This window comes from Schistocerca gregaria, chromosome 3 (genome assembly GCF_023897955.1).
Source record: "Schistocerca gregaria isolate iqSchGreg1 chromosome 3, iqSchGreg1.2, whole genome shotgun sequence".
Classification (NCBI taxonomy): Eukaryota; Metazoa; Arthropoda; class Insecta; order Orthoptera; family Acrididae; genus Schistocerca; species Schistocerca gregaria.
Genome location: NC_064922.1, coordinates 613,531,052 through 613,544,367, shown reverse-complemented (window position 1 = coordinate 613,544,367; position 13,316 = coordinate 613,531,052). Strand labels below are relative to the sequence as shown.

Genomic DNA, 13,316 nt, shown 5'->3' with positions numbered 1-13,316 from the left:
TCATTTCCTAACCTAATTCCCTCAGCATCACCCGACTTAATTCGTCTACGTTCCATTATCCTTGTTTTGCATTTGTTGCTGCTCATCCTATATCCCCCCTTCAAGACACTATCCATTCCATTCAACTGCTCTTCCAAGTTCTTTGCTGTCTCGGACAAAATTACAATGTCATCGGCGAACTTCAAAGTTTTTATTTCTTCTCCATGGATTTTAATACCTACTCCGAATTTTCCTTTTGTTTCCTTCACTGCTTGCTCAATATACAGATTGAATAACATCGGGGAGAGGCTACAGCTCTGTCTCACTCCCTTCCCAATCACTGCTTCCCTTTCATGCCCCTCGACTCATAACTGCCATCTGGTTTCTGTAGAAGTTGTAAACAGTCTTTCGCTCCCTGTGTTTTACCCCAGTCACATTCAGAATTTGAAAGAGTATTCCGGTCAACATTGTCCAAAGCTTTCTCTAAGTCTTCAAATGCTAGAAACGTAGGTTTGCCCTTCCTGAATCTAGCTTCTAAGATGAGTCGTAGGGTCAGTATTGCCTCAAGTGTTCCAACATTTCTACGGAATCCAAACTGATCTTCCCCGAGGTCGGTTTCTACTAGTTTTTCCATTCGTCTCTAAAGAATTGGCGTTAGTATTTTGCAGCTGTGACTTATTAAACTGATAGTTCGGTAATTAAAAATAGAGGTGCAAATTTCGTGATCATATGTGGAGAGCTAGAATTTCATAGCCACCTTCTGACTATTTTTTATTTTTCTGATCGACAGACCTGCTTCACAGGTCAAATCCAAACATTCAGATTAAAGCCTACAGAAATTAGAAGGCTTATCCAATGCCAAATGCCGCCAGGTAAGACGATGTTATCGTCGTTCTGTATACTAACAATCCGAAACAAAGCATAATTATCGCTAATTTCGTAGCAGTCGTGATTTTACAATAGTGCCTGGAAAATTTTTCCACGGGATACTTTAACAGTTAATCAAATAAGTGGGTGATAAGGACAGACAAGCAAGCAGTTGTTCCCATGTACTTTAAATTATATATTGCTGTGTCTGTTAGCCGTCTTTATCAGATGTTTTCAAATTTTCGAAACTTGTAGACTTTTATCAGTTTATCAATTCGGAAATTTGCGTTACGTTACAGGTTTTCATAAATATGACATAGTGGCGCACCTATAAAACATGTAGCGAGCAAAAAAAAAAAAAAAAAAAATCGCGCCTTGCCGCCTTCGTCCTATCACGACCAACCGCTGCTCTCGACACTCGGGAGTTACCGACTAGTGCTGCCATCAGGTGGACGAGGTGAAAACAGTGCTGCCGCCCACCGCGCGAACTAGCAGTGCGTTTGCCGCCTGCTGTCACGAGGACTGTTCAATCGCTTTAGTTGTTTTCATAAGTAATTGCGTGTTATAGGTGTAGATGAACATTTTGAAAAAAGGAAAACGGTTTCTAGTAAGTTACACTTTGATTTCAGTGTTTCGAAGAAGTGTCCGCTGACTGCTCGTGCAAGAGCACATTGTTTACATCCATCGTTGTCAGTGCCTCCGCAACTGCATAGGGTGACAACCCGACATGGTTGCATGGGATGTATCGCGAAACAAAGTGCCCGTAGTTTCCTCTCACACCAGCGAGCCAGACAATACGTGTGATACGAAACTGCAGAAAACACCGACGATGGCCTTAGCAGGACGCAGAATATAGACGGTAAGTAATTGTGAAATAATAATTCATTGCGCAAATAATGTTTGCGGTGCTGCGTTGACTTAACGCGCGGTAGCAGTTAACACAAGATAATGTGATTGCATTAGCGTAAGTTGTTCTTCGTAGCAAATAATTACTGCTCGTGCCTTTGGACACCCCTGTGGAATGTCTTGCCTCGGGGCACAATCAACCCAACGGAGGCACGCTGTCTTGGGGCACGCACACGGAAAATTCCTGTTTCGGTTAAAACATATTCTGAGACTGCCCTTGGTGTATGCACTGTGTATTGTTATTGCACTGTTTATTGTATTGTTATTGAGGAGAGCGTTGATCTTCCTAAGTGGCATCGCATACTGCAGTTGCTGTGGTGAATATTTAACTTGATTTTCCGTACTCAACAGTCTTCATACGTCGAGTTATTAGTTTGTGTTAAACACGTTGTTGAGTGCCTGTAAGCAACATCAGATTTCTGAGAGGAGACCGAGCCGACTCCAGTTCGTGTAATAAACCTACAGTGCACACTGCCCAAAGGTAGTTTTGAAATATGAGACATGAATATACGTTCGTGGATTGTTTGAAAGCGAGAGTTCTGATGTTAAGGAAGATTTCTGTACTACCCTCTCACGTTACTGCCATTCAGATGCATAACCAGACGCGCAAACGCGTACTCAATCATTTTTATGACAACAGTGTGTATTTTTTCCCGGTAACAGTTTACTAGCCCTGTGGTAATAAGTAAACAGATTGTGCCATATATAGTACGCAATAAGTGCAGTAATTGTTGCAACAAAGAAATATAAGTTGTGTCAGTCTCAGTACAGAATAGCGCACCCAGATGTCGTGCTCGTTGCTAATGACAATCATTCTAATCGTCATCCAAAACTTGGGGCAGACGAGACTGTAGATCATGTACAGCGGTGGATGCAATTTTTCTTAACTTTCGAAGAGCTTTAAACTCAGTAATACATGAAATCGCACTGAAGATTTGCACCAATTTGGGTCATCTAATCAGCTGTGAGAGTGTGTCGAAGCATTTGATTAGCAGAACAAAACGCATTATCCCAAGGAAGATTATTACCAAACAGGCACAGACGTAACTATCCGCTCGTTCCAGGAAAGCGTATTTGGAGCGTACCTCTTCATAAATTACATTTATGGTTTAGTCAGTAAAATTATTATTATGATTTAAATTATGAAAAACTGCATCAGTTGCTTATTTTTTACTGCTTAACATACATAACACGTTTCGAGAATTTATTCTCATTTTCAAGTGCATTTGTTTACATGAATATTCTGCTGGTGTTTGCAATATTCGTGTAAACAAATGCACTTGAAAATGAGAATAAATTCTCGAAACTTGTTATGTATGCTAAGCATGAAAAACTAAGTATCTGGTACAGTTTCTCATTATTTAAATTGTAAATGACACGGTTAGAGACTTCCCTAAAATATCGTTTATGATGAACGAAATTAAGAAATTGGATTATTTTAATTGTATATTGGCCACAGTAGAAGTGTAACTCAGGAAAATAGGGCATGGTAACATAAAAATGTAATAGTATTACAGGATTAGAGAATCACAACTGGATACAGTCCATTTCACCCGTATATACTTCAGGATATAAAATGTGGTGAACAAACAGATTCATTTGTGGGCTGAGCAAATGATGTCATGAATGTAGCATTCTGTACGAAGGGGATTGGGGAAAACAAAAGAGAAATCACCAGTACAGTGTATAACAGAGTCCATGGGTTTGCTACTTACGGCGTATCGACAGTGGGGTGTCGTGTGGCAATACGGTTGATAGCTAGTTTAACCACTCGAGACAGTTTCAAAGAAATTTAGAAAAGTTTGAACCGGGGGGGGGGGGGGGGGGGGTTCTATTAGAAGGGTGCTAAATTAGATGCGAATTAATTACAAAATTTCAAGAACCAGTGTCGAACATTTTGCAACCACATCCACATTATACTGAACGTAAAAAAAATGGGACAAGTACAGCTCACATCCAAGCATTTTCTTGTTATTCTCTAACCTTGAATGCCGAAAGAACTGTTAAGAAAACAAGAAATTCTTTGTGGCATGGAAACTCTACATCGTTGGCTCATAGTTGCCAAGTACTGAGCACCTATTGCCCACGTACATTTAGTGGAGATTGGAAGTTGGTGATTTGTAACCTGTCATGCTGGAAAATGCCATGTCCAGTGAGGAAAGGATTAGCTGCGAAGCATCGCAGTTGAGAAGCTAGAGTACCGACGCTAGCAGTTTTTTTATATATATCTCCTGTAATACCGGTACGCTAAGGCCCTAGAAAAACCTAATACAAAGTTGTGTCCCCTCGCATGTATATGCTCGCGGCGCACGTCTCCCGGAAGACTCCCATCGAAGTGACTTGACACAAAAAGAGAGTCGCCTAACAGGGCAACTCGTCTTTGTTGCACAGTGGCCCAATCACAATTTTTGTTTTCCACTATCGCAGTGGTAACACAGTTTCCCATCAGATCACTCAAGTTAAGTGCTGTCGGGTTTGACTAGCACGTGGGTAGGTCACCGTCCAGGTCTGCCGAATGCTGCCGGCAAACGGAGTGCACTCAGCCCTTGTGAGGCCAATTGAAGAGCAACGTGAGAAGTAGCGGCGCCAGTCACGAGAACTGACAACAGCCGGGAGAGCGGTGCGCTGACCACAAGCCCCTCCTATCCGCATCCACTGACGCTGAGAATGACATGGCGACCGTCGCTACCATTGGACATTCAAGGCCTGTTCGGGCGGTGTTTGTTTGTTTGCTTGTTTTTGTCCATTGAACTGACAACTGCCGGTGATGTTTGCTCAACACAAACTAGCTCCATTTGTCCATGGATTCTATACTGAAGCGCCAAAGAAACTGGTATAGGCATCAGTATTCAAATACACAGGTATGTAAACAGGCAGAATACAGCGCTGCATCGGCAATGCCTATACAAGTGTCTGGCGCAGTTGTTAGATCGGTTACTGCCGCTGCAATGGCAGGTCATCAAGATTTAAGTGAGCTTCAACGTGGTGTTATTGTTTGCGCAGGAACGATGGAACAGAGCAACTCCGAGGAGCCGGCACGGTAGCTCACCACGTTCGGTCAGAGGGCTGCTTGGCCTCTGCAATAAAAAACGGATTAAAGGAATCAACGATTAACTTGAACGGATATCATCTGACGGCTGCCCAGACCAGACGCAACGAACGAACAGTGTAGCGTACGCAGCTTGTGGTGTCGCGATCGCGTTCTCGCTTCCCGAGCACAGGGTCCCGGGTTCGATTCCCGACGGGGTCAGGGATTTTCATCTGCCTCGAGGTGACTGGGTGTTGGCGTTGTCCTCATCAATTCACCATCATTCACGAAAGTGGCGAGATTGGGCTGAGCAAAGGTTGGGAATTTGTACGGGCGCTTATAACCGCGCAGTTGAGCGCCCCACAAACCAAACATCATCATCATCCGAGGTAGCGATGAAGTGGGGATTTTCTGGTACGACCATTTCACTAGTGTACTGTGAATATCAGGCATCAGGTATAACATCAGCTCTCCGATATCGCTGCGGCCAGAAAAAGATATTGCAAGAACGGGACCAGTGACGACTGAAGGAAATCGTTCAATGTGACAGAAGTGCAACCCTTCAACAAACTGCTGCAGATTTCAGTGCTGAGCAATCAACAAGTGTCAGCGTGTGAACCATTCAATGTAACATCATTGACATGGGCTTTCGGAGCCAAAGGTCTACTTGTGTACCCTTGATGACTGCACGACACAAAGCTATATGCCTCGCCTTGGCCCGTCAACACCGACATTAGACTGTCGGTGACTGGAAGCATGCTGCCTGGTCGTACGAGTCTCTTTTCAAATTGTATCGAGCAGATGGACGTGTACGGATATGGAGATAACCTCATGAATCTATGGACCCTGCATGTCGGCAGGGTACTGTTCAAGCTGGTGGAGGCTCTGTAATGGTGAGGGGTGTGTGCAGTTGCAGTGATACGTCTAGATGTGACTTTGACAGGTGACACATACGTAAGTATCCTGTCTGATCACCTCTATCCATTCCATGTCCATTGTGCATTCCAATGGACTTGGGCAATTCCAGCAGAACAATGCGACACCCGACACATCCAGAATTGCTACAGTGTGGCTCAAGGAATACTCTTCTGATTTTAAACACGCTGGCCCCAAACTCCTCGGATATGAACATTATTCGGCATATCTGGAATGCCTAGCAACGTGCTGTTCAGAAGAGATTTATGGACAGCTTGTACGATTCATGGAGTCAGACATTAGTCGGGTCCAGGCCCCGTCGTGTTGCGGCATTTCTGCGTGTTCGCGGGGTCCTACACGATTTTAGCTAGGTGTACCAGTGTCTTTGGCTCTTCAGTGTAGAAGGCAGCGGTTCAGGCCGTAATCTTTGACGTCTGCGAGGTATTTCTTTCAATTCCAGGCTGATGCCTAGTGAACCAAATACTAGGTTACAGAATATCGGAGCAGCATTACTATTTTATTCAGGACTCTCTAGAAGATACAACTCATCGCGTCATTTTTAAAGTTGCTAAAGTTACAGCTGTAAAAGTAACTTTGGTAGTACCCCAAAGGCTGATACATTTCACGAAATGTTTAAATGACCTAGTGGATAATATCGAAAGCTGTATGAGGCTCATTGCTGTTGATTCTGCTATGCGTAGGAACTATGCCCAATACAGAATGATTTCCAAACAGTCGAGGCTTTTTGCAGGGACTGACAACTATTGAGCCTCAAAACAAATATACGGTACTGTACAGACAGTAAGAATAGTAAGAAAGACTCCTTATCGTTACTTACACTATTTGCGAGAGGCTGTGCATATAGCAACAATAATTACTTACTTGGTTGCATGAAAAGTGAATGACAAACTGAGATTCATTAGGAGATTCTTAAGGGGGTGTAATTCATCCATGAAATTACATAATCGATCGAATCTTCTTCGTCCGCAGCTCGTGGTCGTGCGATGGCGTTCTCGCTTCCCACTCCCGGGTTCGATTCCCGGCGGGGTCAGGGATTTTCTCTGTCTCGTGATGACTTGGTGTTGTGTGATGTCCTTAGGTTAGTTACGTTTAACTAGTTCTAAGTTATAGGGGACTGATGACCATAGATGTTAAGTCCCATAGTGCTCAGAGCTATTTTCGAGTCTTCTTCGTCCGTCTGGGATATTTACCAAATCGAATTAACAGTGTGTCCAAAGGAGAGTAACACTTTCCCTAATGTGTTTGTGTGATAAGCGCAAGAACGTCACGGGGAAGAGAAGTATTGTGCATCTTGTAGGAGAGATTTGCATTTAAAATTCCGAGAGCTTATATCCCAAGATTAACCAGGAATCATGTTACATCCGTCCACGATTATCGAGCGAAATGACGATGATCAGAAAACACCAACTACTTACCGGCCGTAAGGTGACTCCTGGATTATAGACGTAAATATACACTGCCACCGGCCTTTGTGGCCGAGCGGTTCTAGGCGCTTCAGTCGGGAACCGCGCTGCTGCTACGGTCGCAGGTTCGAATCCTGCGTCGGGCATGGATGTGTGTGATGTCCTTAGGTTTAAGTATCTCTAAGTCTAGAGGACATATGACCTCAGATGTTGAGTCCCATAGTGCTTAGAGCCATTTGAACAGTGCCTGAAAAGAATTAGTACACCCTTTCAGAGGTTTCCTGTCCACTCAGAATTTATTGTTGCAACAGCGCTTATGAAGTCCATGAAATGATTACATTTACAGGTCAATAGCATGAGCGGTTCTGAGGTAGCAGGTATCGACCCACGCTGAAATACCAGTTTTAGTACGGCTCAGATATCCAGTCGATTGCACAGATGGCGAATACTGTCCTGGGATACGTTATGCCTCGCCTGCTCGACCTGTTCATGTAGTTCTGTAAGACTTGTTGGTTGACTGGTCGTACATGTCATTCTCGCCCTATCATATCCCACACGTGCTTGATTGGAGACGAGTCCAGAGACCATGCTGGCCGAGGAAGTTGCTGCACGTCATGCAGAAAACGTTGAGTTCCATGGACAGGGTGTGGGCGGGCATTACGCTGTTGGAAAAACACATCGCCTTCCTGGAGCAATAATGGCAAAAGAAGAGGTCTAACAACATTCTGCATGTACCCGGCGCTGGCTAGCGTCCCCTCCAGAAACACCATAGGTGAACGACAGTTGTAGCTCATCGCACTCCAGACCATACGGCCTGGGGCGGGGGCCAGTGTGTCTTGGAAGAGTGCACTCAACGAGACAACGCGCACCAGGTCCATGTCGTACACGCAGACGACCATCACTTACGTGCACGCAGAACATGCGTTCATTGCTGAAAACCGCAGCGCGGGTTTAGCCGAGCTGCCTAAGGCGCTGCAGTCATGGACTGTGCGGCTGGTCCCGGCGGAGGTTCGAGTCCTCCCTCGGGCATTGGTGTGTGTGTTTCTCCTTAGGATAATTTAGATTAAGTAGTGTGTAAGCTTAGAGACTGAGGACCTTAGCGGTTAAGGCCCATAAGATTTCGCAATCATTTGAATATTTTTTGCTGAAAACCAGGGCGTGCTATTCCATCTTCCAAGTGATCCTCTGACGGCGCCAATGGAGTCGTGCACGTCCATGCTGCGGCATGAGTGAAGACAGGCTAGAGGTGTGTGTGTCCGTAGCCTCACTCACTTGGCTGTAGGAAGATCGAGCACGTCTGCGTGGTACGGTTGCCTGCTGCTTCATACGTTTGCACGACACTAAGCATTCTGGCCATGACCAGTCCGTATTAAAGAATAGACACAGATGGCGCTCTGGTAGCTGTGCCACTACGCCATCTGTTGGCGGACTACGCTGAAACCGTTATCAGTACATCTACTAGCCCCCAGGTGGCATAAGCCGTCATCGGATCGAAATATACGTCAGTTTTCCGGATGTACACAATTTGTTTCCGGCATTGTAGATGCGCACACATTCTGGCAATAATATGTGGAGATTATATAGTAAAAACAAAGCAGAAAATTCGGATGGATAATATCGACAGCTGCTGTCTGAAAAATGATCGAGATGGTTCGTTTTTGGGCTCCTAGTCGCTGCATCTGTCCGCCGAGATTGGAGGAGTCAAGAGTGGCCACCACCAATTTCTGCGTCGACCCCTACCGTCGCCTGAGTCCGTCTCGTGGAGGCCCCATTTCTTTTACTCTTTACTTTTTTCTGTTTTTTGTTGCAACAACTTTTTACTTAAAAGACAATAACCGTTCGTGAAATGGTGATATAATTAAATTGTGTAATTTAGAAGGAGAAAGAGAAGTTAGGCTAGATGACAGATGTTAGAATTGCCACCTTCGTATCTTTGATATCTGAGGGTGAATACCTCATTATTTGCCATCGAGCCGTTGATCTGCAGACACCACACCTGATTGTGTGTTAGTGGTAGATAACTTGATTAAGGTCATCTAATTTGCTGAGTGTAATATACTTAGGACTAAGGTTATGTCATTGTTCTTGTTGTTGCTGTTGTTGTCTTCAGTCCAAAGACTGGTTTAATGCAGCTCTCCGTGCTACACTACCCTGTAAATGCCTCTTCTCCGGGCAACTACTGCAAGCTACATTCTTTTGAATCTGCTTAGTAAAGGTTCAAATGGCTCTGAGTACCATGGGCTTTAACTTGTGAGGTCATCAGTCACTTAGAACTACTTAAACCTAACTAATCTAAGGACATCACACACATCCATGCCCGAGGTAGGATTGGAGCCTGCGACCGTAGCGGTCACTTGGTTCCAGCCTGTAGCTCCTAGAAACGCTCGGCCACACCGGCCGGCCTCAAGCTTCCCTCCAATACTAAGCTGGTGCTCCCTTGATGCCTCAGCACGTGTCCTGCCAACTGATCATTTCTTCTAGTCAAGTTTTGCAACAAATTCCTCTTCTTCCCAATTCTATTTAGTACCTCCTCACTAGTTACGTGATCTACCCATCTGATCTTCAGCATTTTCTGAAGCATCGCATTTAAAAAGCTTCTATTCTTGCGTAACAATACGCGGACACTGTTGAAAATACTACCTTATACTTACGTACTGTTTAATGACCGATCTCTGTTTAGCCTAATATGTCAATTTGTAACATATCTGTCGTCCGAGTTAATTTCAGTGAGTTTTCCTCCTCCTTCTTGTTCTTCTTCTTCCACCTTATGATGTCCCTTGTTTTTTTGCATATTGACTTGCTCTTGTGTGACCAATTGTGTAGGTATTCTTTGTAAGTTGTTATAGAAATTTGATCTGCTGGTTTTTTAGATGCTTCCACTGATCAACATTCCTAATGGCTTCATGTATTTCGCGTTCAGTGGTTATGTTGTGTACCTGTGATGCGCCCCTGTAATACCCGCGGAATAGGACTGTATGTTCTGGGTTCTTAATACCCCACAAGTGCAGTTTTGTGTCTGACCTTGTGGACCCACGCGGTTGAGATAAGGCCTGTTTCTAGTTAATAAGTGCAACACGCCGCTGTTAGGGTCGACATGATTATTCTCAACCGCTCCGAGGTGTCGGGGAAAATTGCGTCGGCCCTTCTTCCCTTATCGCTGACCTCTCGTTCACCTTGCTAGGTCTCCTTACGCCAGAGTTGAAGTTGGTGCCTGGTATTAAGAGGTACACTGGTTACCGGTCTAACCTGGTCCAGACCACCCATCTTTAAGCAGTACGTTGCATCCCGGTATCTAATAGTAATATCAATCGAGTATCTTTCACCGAGTGGTTGCTAATGCCCCTGATAGTATAAGCAAGGCACTCCTAATTCCTTTGTCTCGTCTAAATGGCCCTTTACACACTCAGGTTTGTCTGAGCAGACCATTCTCTCAACGACCGTCTGCACATCTGCACATCAGGTCTGCGGTATAGTATTCAATTCACATTTACATTTACATCTCCCAACTACAAACTGGGAAGAACAAACAGTCACAGCTTGCCGAAAATCGCTCTGCTCCCTACATGCAATTCAAAAATTTAGAAAAATATTTCCAACCCATGTTAAACAAAAATTAGTCCAAACACTAGTCTTGCCTAATCTTTACTACTGCGATGTAGTTCAACACGGCACAAATAGTGAAAATTCTAGATGCCTCGAGCTAGTGATGAATGCTTGCGTTAGATACGTGTGCAATATTCGGTTGTATGATCATATCAGCCCTTCATACTCCCAGCTAGGTTGGATACGCCCACATACGGCACGCGATCTCCACACGATGTGCTTACTTCATCGATTTCTTAGCCACTGGTGCCACCAATACTTATCTTCTCACATTAAACACCTATCATCATTCCACAACCGCAATACCAGATCGGATACGTCTAGCATCTTGGCTGTACCTTTACATAACACAAAATCTTTCTCCGTGTCATTCTCTATTTCAGCCATACGACTATGGAACGCTATCCCCTGTAATCTGCGTCTTATCCAGAACCACTCAACATTCAAGAGGGAACTCAAGACTTACATATTAGGGACGCTATAGCCACCATTGTTGTGCCCCTCTCATCTCTTTCTTTCTCCTCTCCATCATAGCTTCGAATTTTACCGTTCTATTTCTCTTCCTCTAACCTATCTACCTCTTATATATCTCTTTCACCCCATTCTATCGTCTTATGTCTCTGCTCGATGAGAATAACTCACAAGCTGCAAGAACATAACGAGAAAATTCCCAACTAACAATGGGACTGACATTCAGAAAAGAAAAGTATGTTTACTTTCATATACATAGTCATTATTATTATTATTATTATTATTATTATTACTATTATTATTATTATTATTATTGATTGTTATAATTATTTTTATTGTTATAATTATTTTTTATTGTTATAATTATCATTGTACTACTGTTATATCTATTTTTTTCTTTAACATCAATACTGCATAATAGGCTATATGTCCTTAATGTTATGTAGAAACTGTAACTCGTTCAATCTGAGTATGCCTGGTTAGGTGTAAGAGAGGGCCTGAAGGCCCTAATCTTGCCAGGTAAAATAAATGCATAAATAAATAAATAAATGTAGCTTTTGTACAGTCCTAAACCAGTAGCCCGAGAGTGCGGAGTATTTTCTGACCATGACCAAATTAATTAAATTTGCTTATAAGATCATTATACTGTCCACTCCTATTGTTTCGGAAGTTACAACAAGAAACTTTTCAGCAAGGAGGATAAGGACAGAAAGTGGATTCTAAAATGTGTATCACTTTCGCATGTTACTCTTTTGAGGGATTAAAAACTAAAAAAAGGGAACTGCTTTAACTACCTAGGACGAAGAGACAATCTTTGTGTTGTTGCGGTATGTTACACCATGACGTAAGCAGAAATGACACAGAAATTAGAAAAACTATAACTTCTTTTGAAAGAGTTTCAGTAACATTGAGGCAGTAACACTGAGGTACTTGGCAGCTGACTGAAGCAACGGTTTGTCTCAACAAACACTGTCAGTGCAAATATCTGAACGTGTAAAGGGCCCGTTTAACAGCTGTTCTGTTCGTGATGGGAGTTAATCGGTGTGTCGATGTACTGGCTGCAAAAGCAAAGTACTGATTCGAAGATTGCACAGTTATAAGTTCTTGTAATTGATAAAGGTGGTCTTCAGGTATGCCACATCCCACTGAAGACACTCATTGTTAACTAGATCCTACAGAGCTGCCTGATTGCAGGGATGTTCATGATTACATTTCGGTATTAAAAAGGAAAACAGTTCCTAATGTTCTCCAAAATTACATATATTTGGTCATGAACCAGCTTTCGACTTCTCAGGACTATCTTCAGGTGACAACTGAAAGCCTCAAACACAGGTAAACATGGTGTGCGACTTGCACAGATATTATGTGTGCAGAAGATACAAAATGACAAAGTTTGTACCTAGTATAATATTACAACATTTACATTAACTAAAAAGGGGTAAACAAAGTTTTTATGTGGAGATAGGTATAACAAATGATCAAAAATAAAATGAATTTACAGTTTGAATCTAATATTTGTAACGAAAACATAATTTAACAAAAGCGGAGAGTGAGACTGATCATTTTGTACTAGACTGACATTCTTCATTCTGTTTGTGTCATCTGTTTGTGGATTTCCTATGTTTCCAGTAGGGCAATCTTTTTCGATTTTTTTTTTTTTTTTGACAATGTAAAACTTCACATTCTGCTAAAAGATGAGCAACAGAAGTCGACTCTTTCTTCTTTAATGACCAGCTTCTCTCTTGTTTACGTAGCCTTATTGCCACAGATCTGCCTGACTTACCAATGCCCACTTTTTCAAACTGCTTGCAAATGATTGTATATACAGCCCTCTTTGCCAAGGGTTGCATTTTTGTTTAATATTCAATAAAAATTTTAACATGTTATTGGTATTGTAAAATGCAGGCCTGTAGCTATGAGACTTTTAACTTTTTTCCAAAATTGTCTAAAATGTTGTCGAAGTATGGAATTTTGCACCAGGCTTTGAAACTATCGAGTGATTGTTGTTGGCCAGCGCACAGAACTGGTGTAATTTTCTTTTTTTGTAGAATGTTATCAAACAAGGTAGAGCTATACCCATTGCTGGAAGCGATTTGTTTGATGGTTGGTAGTTCTGTTTGAAA

The 13,316-nt window shown here is 42.9% G+C and overlaps 1 protein-coding gene across 2 annotated transcripts in view; it reads left to right on the top strand.

The window, feature by feature from the left end:
- Positions 1-1,333: 1,333 nt before the first annotated feature.
- The window catches only part of LOC126354385 (ankyrin repeat and BTB/POZ domain-containing protein 2), a 592,792-nt gene continuing 580,809 nt past the window's right edge, over positions 1,334-13,316 (top strand). For both annotated transcript variants that reach the window (XM_050003989.1, XM_050003988.1), the window contains exon 1: positions 1,334-1,705. The gene's annotated coding sequence lies outside the window, so the exon portion shown is untranslated. The remainder of the gene's footprint in view (positions 1,706-13,316) is intronic.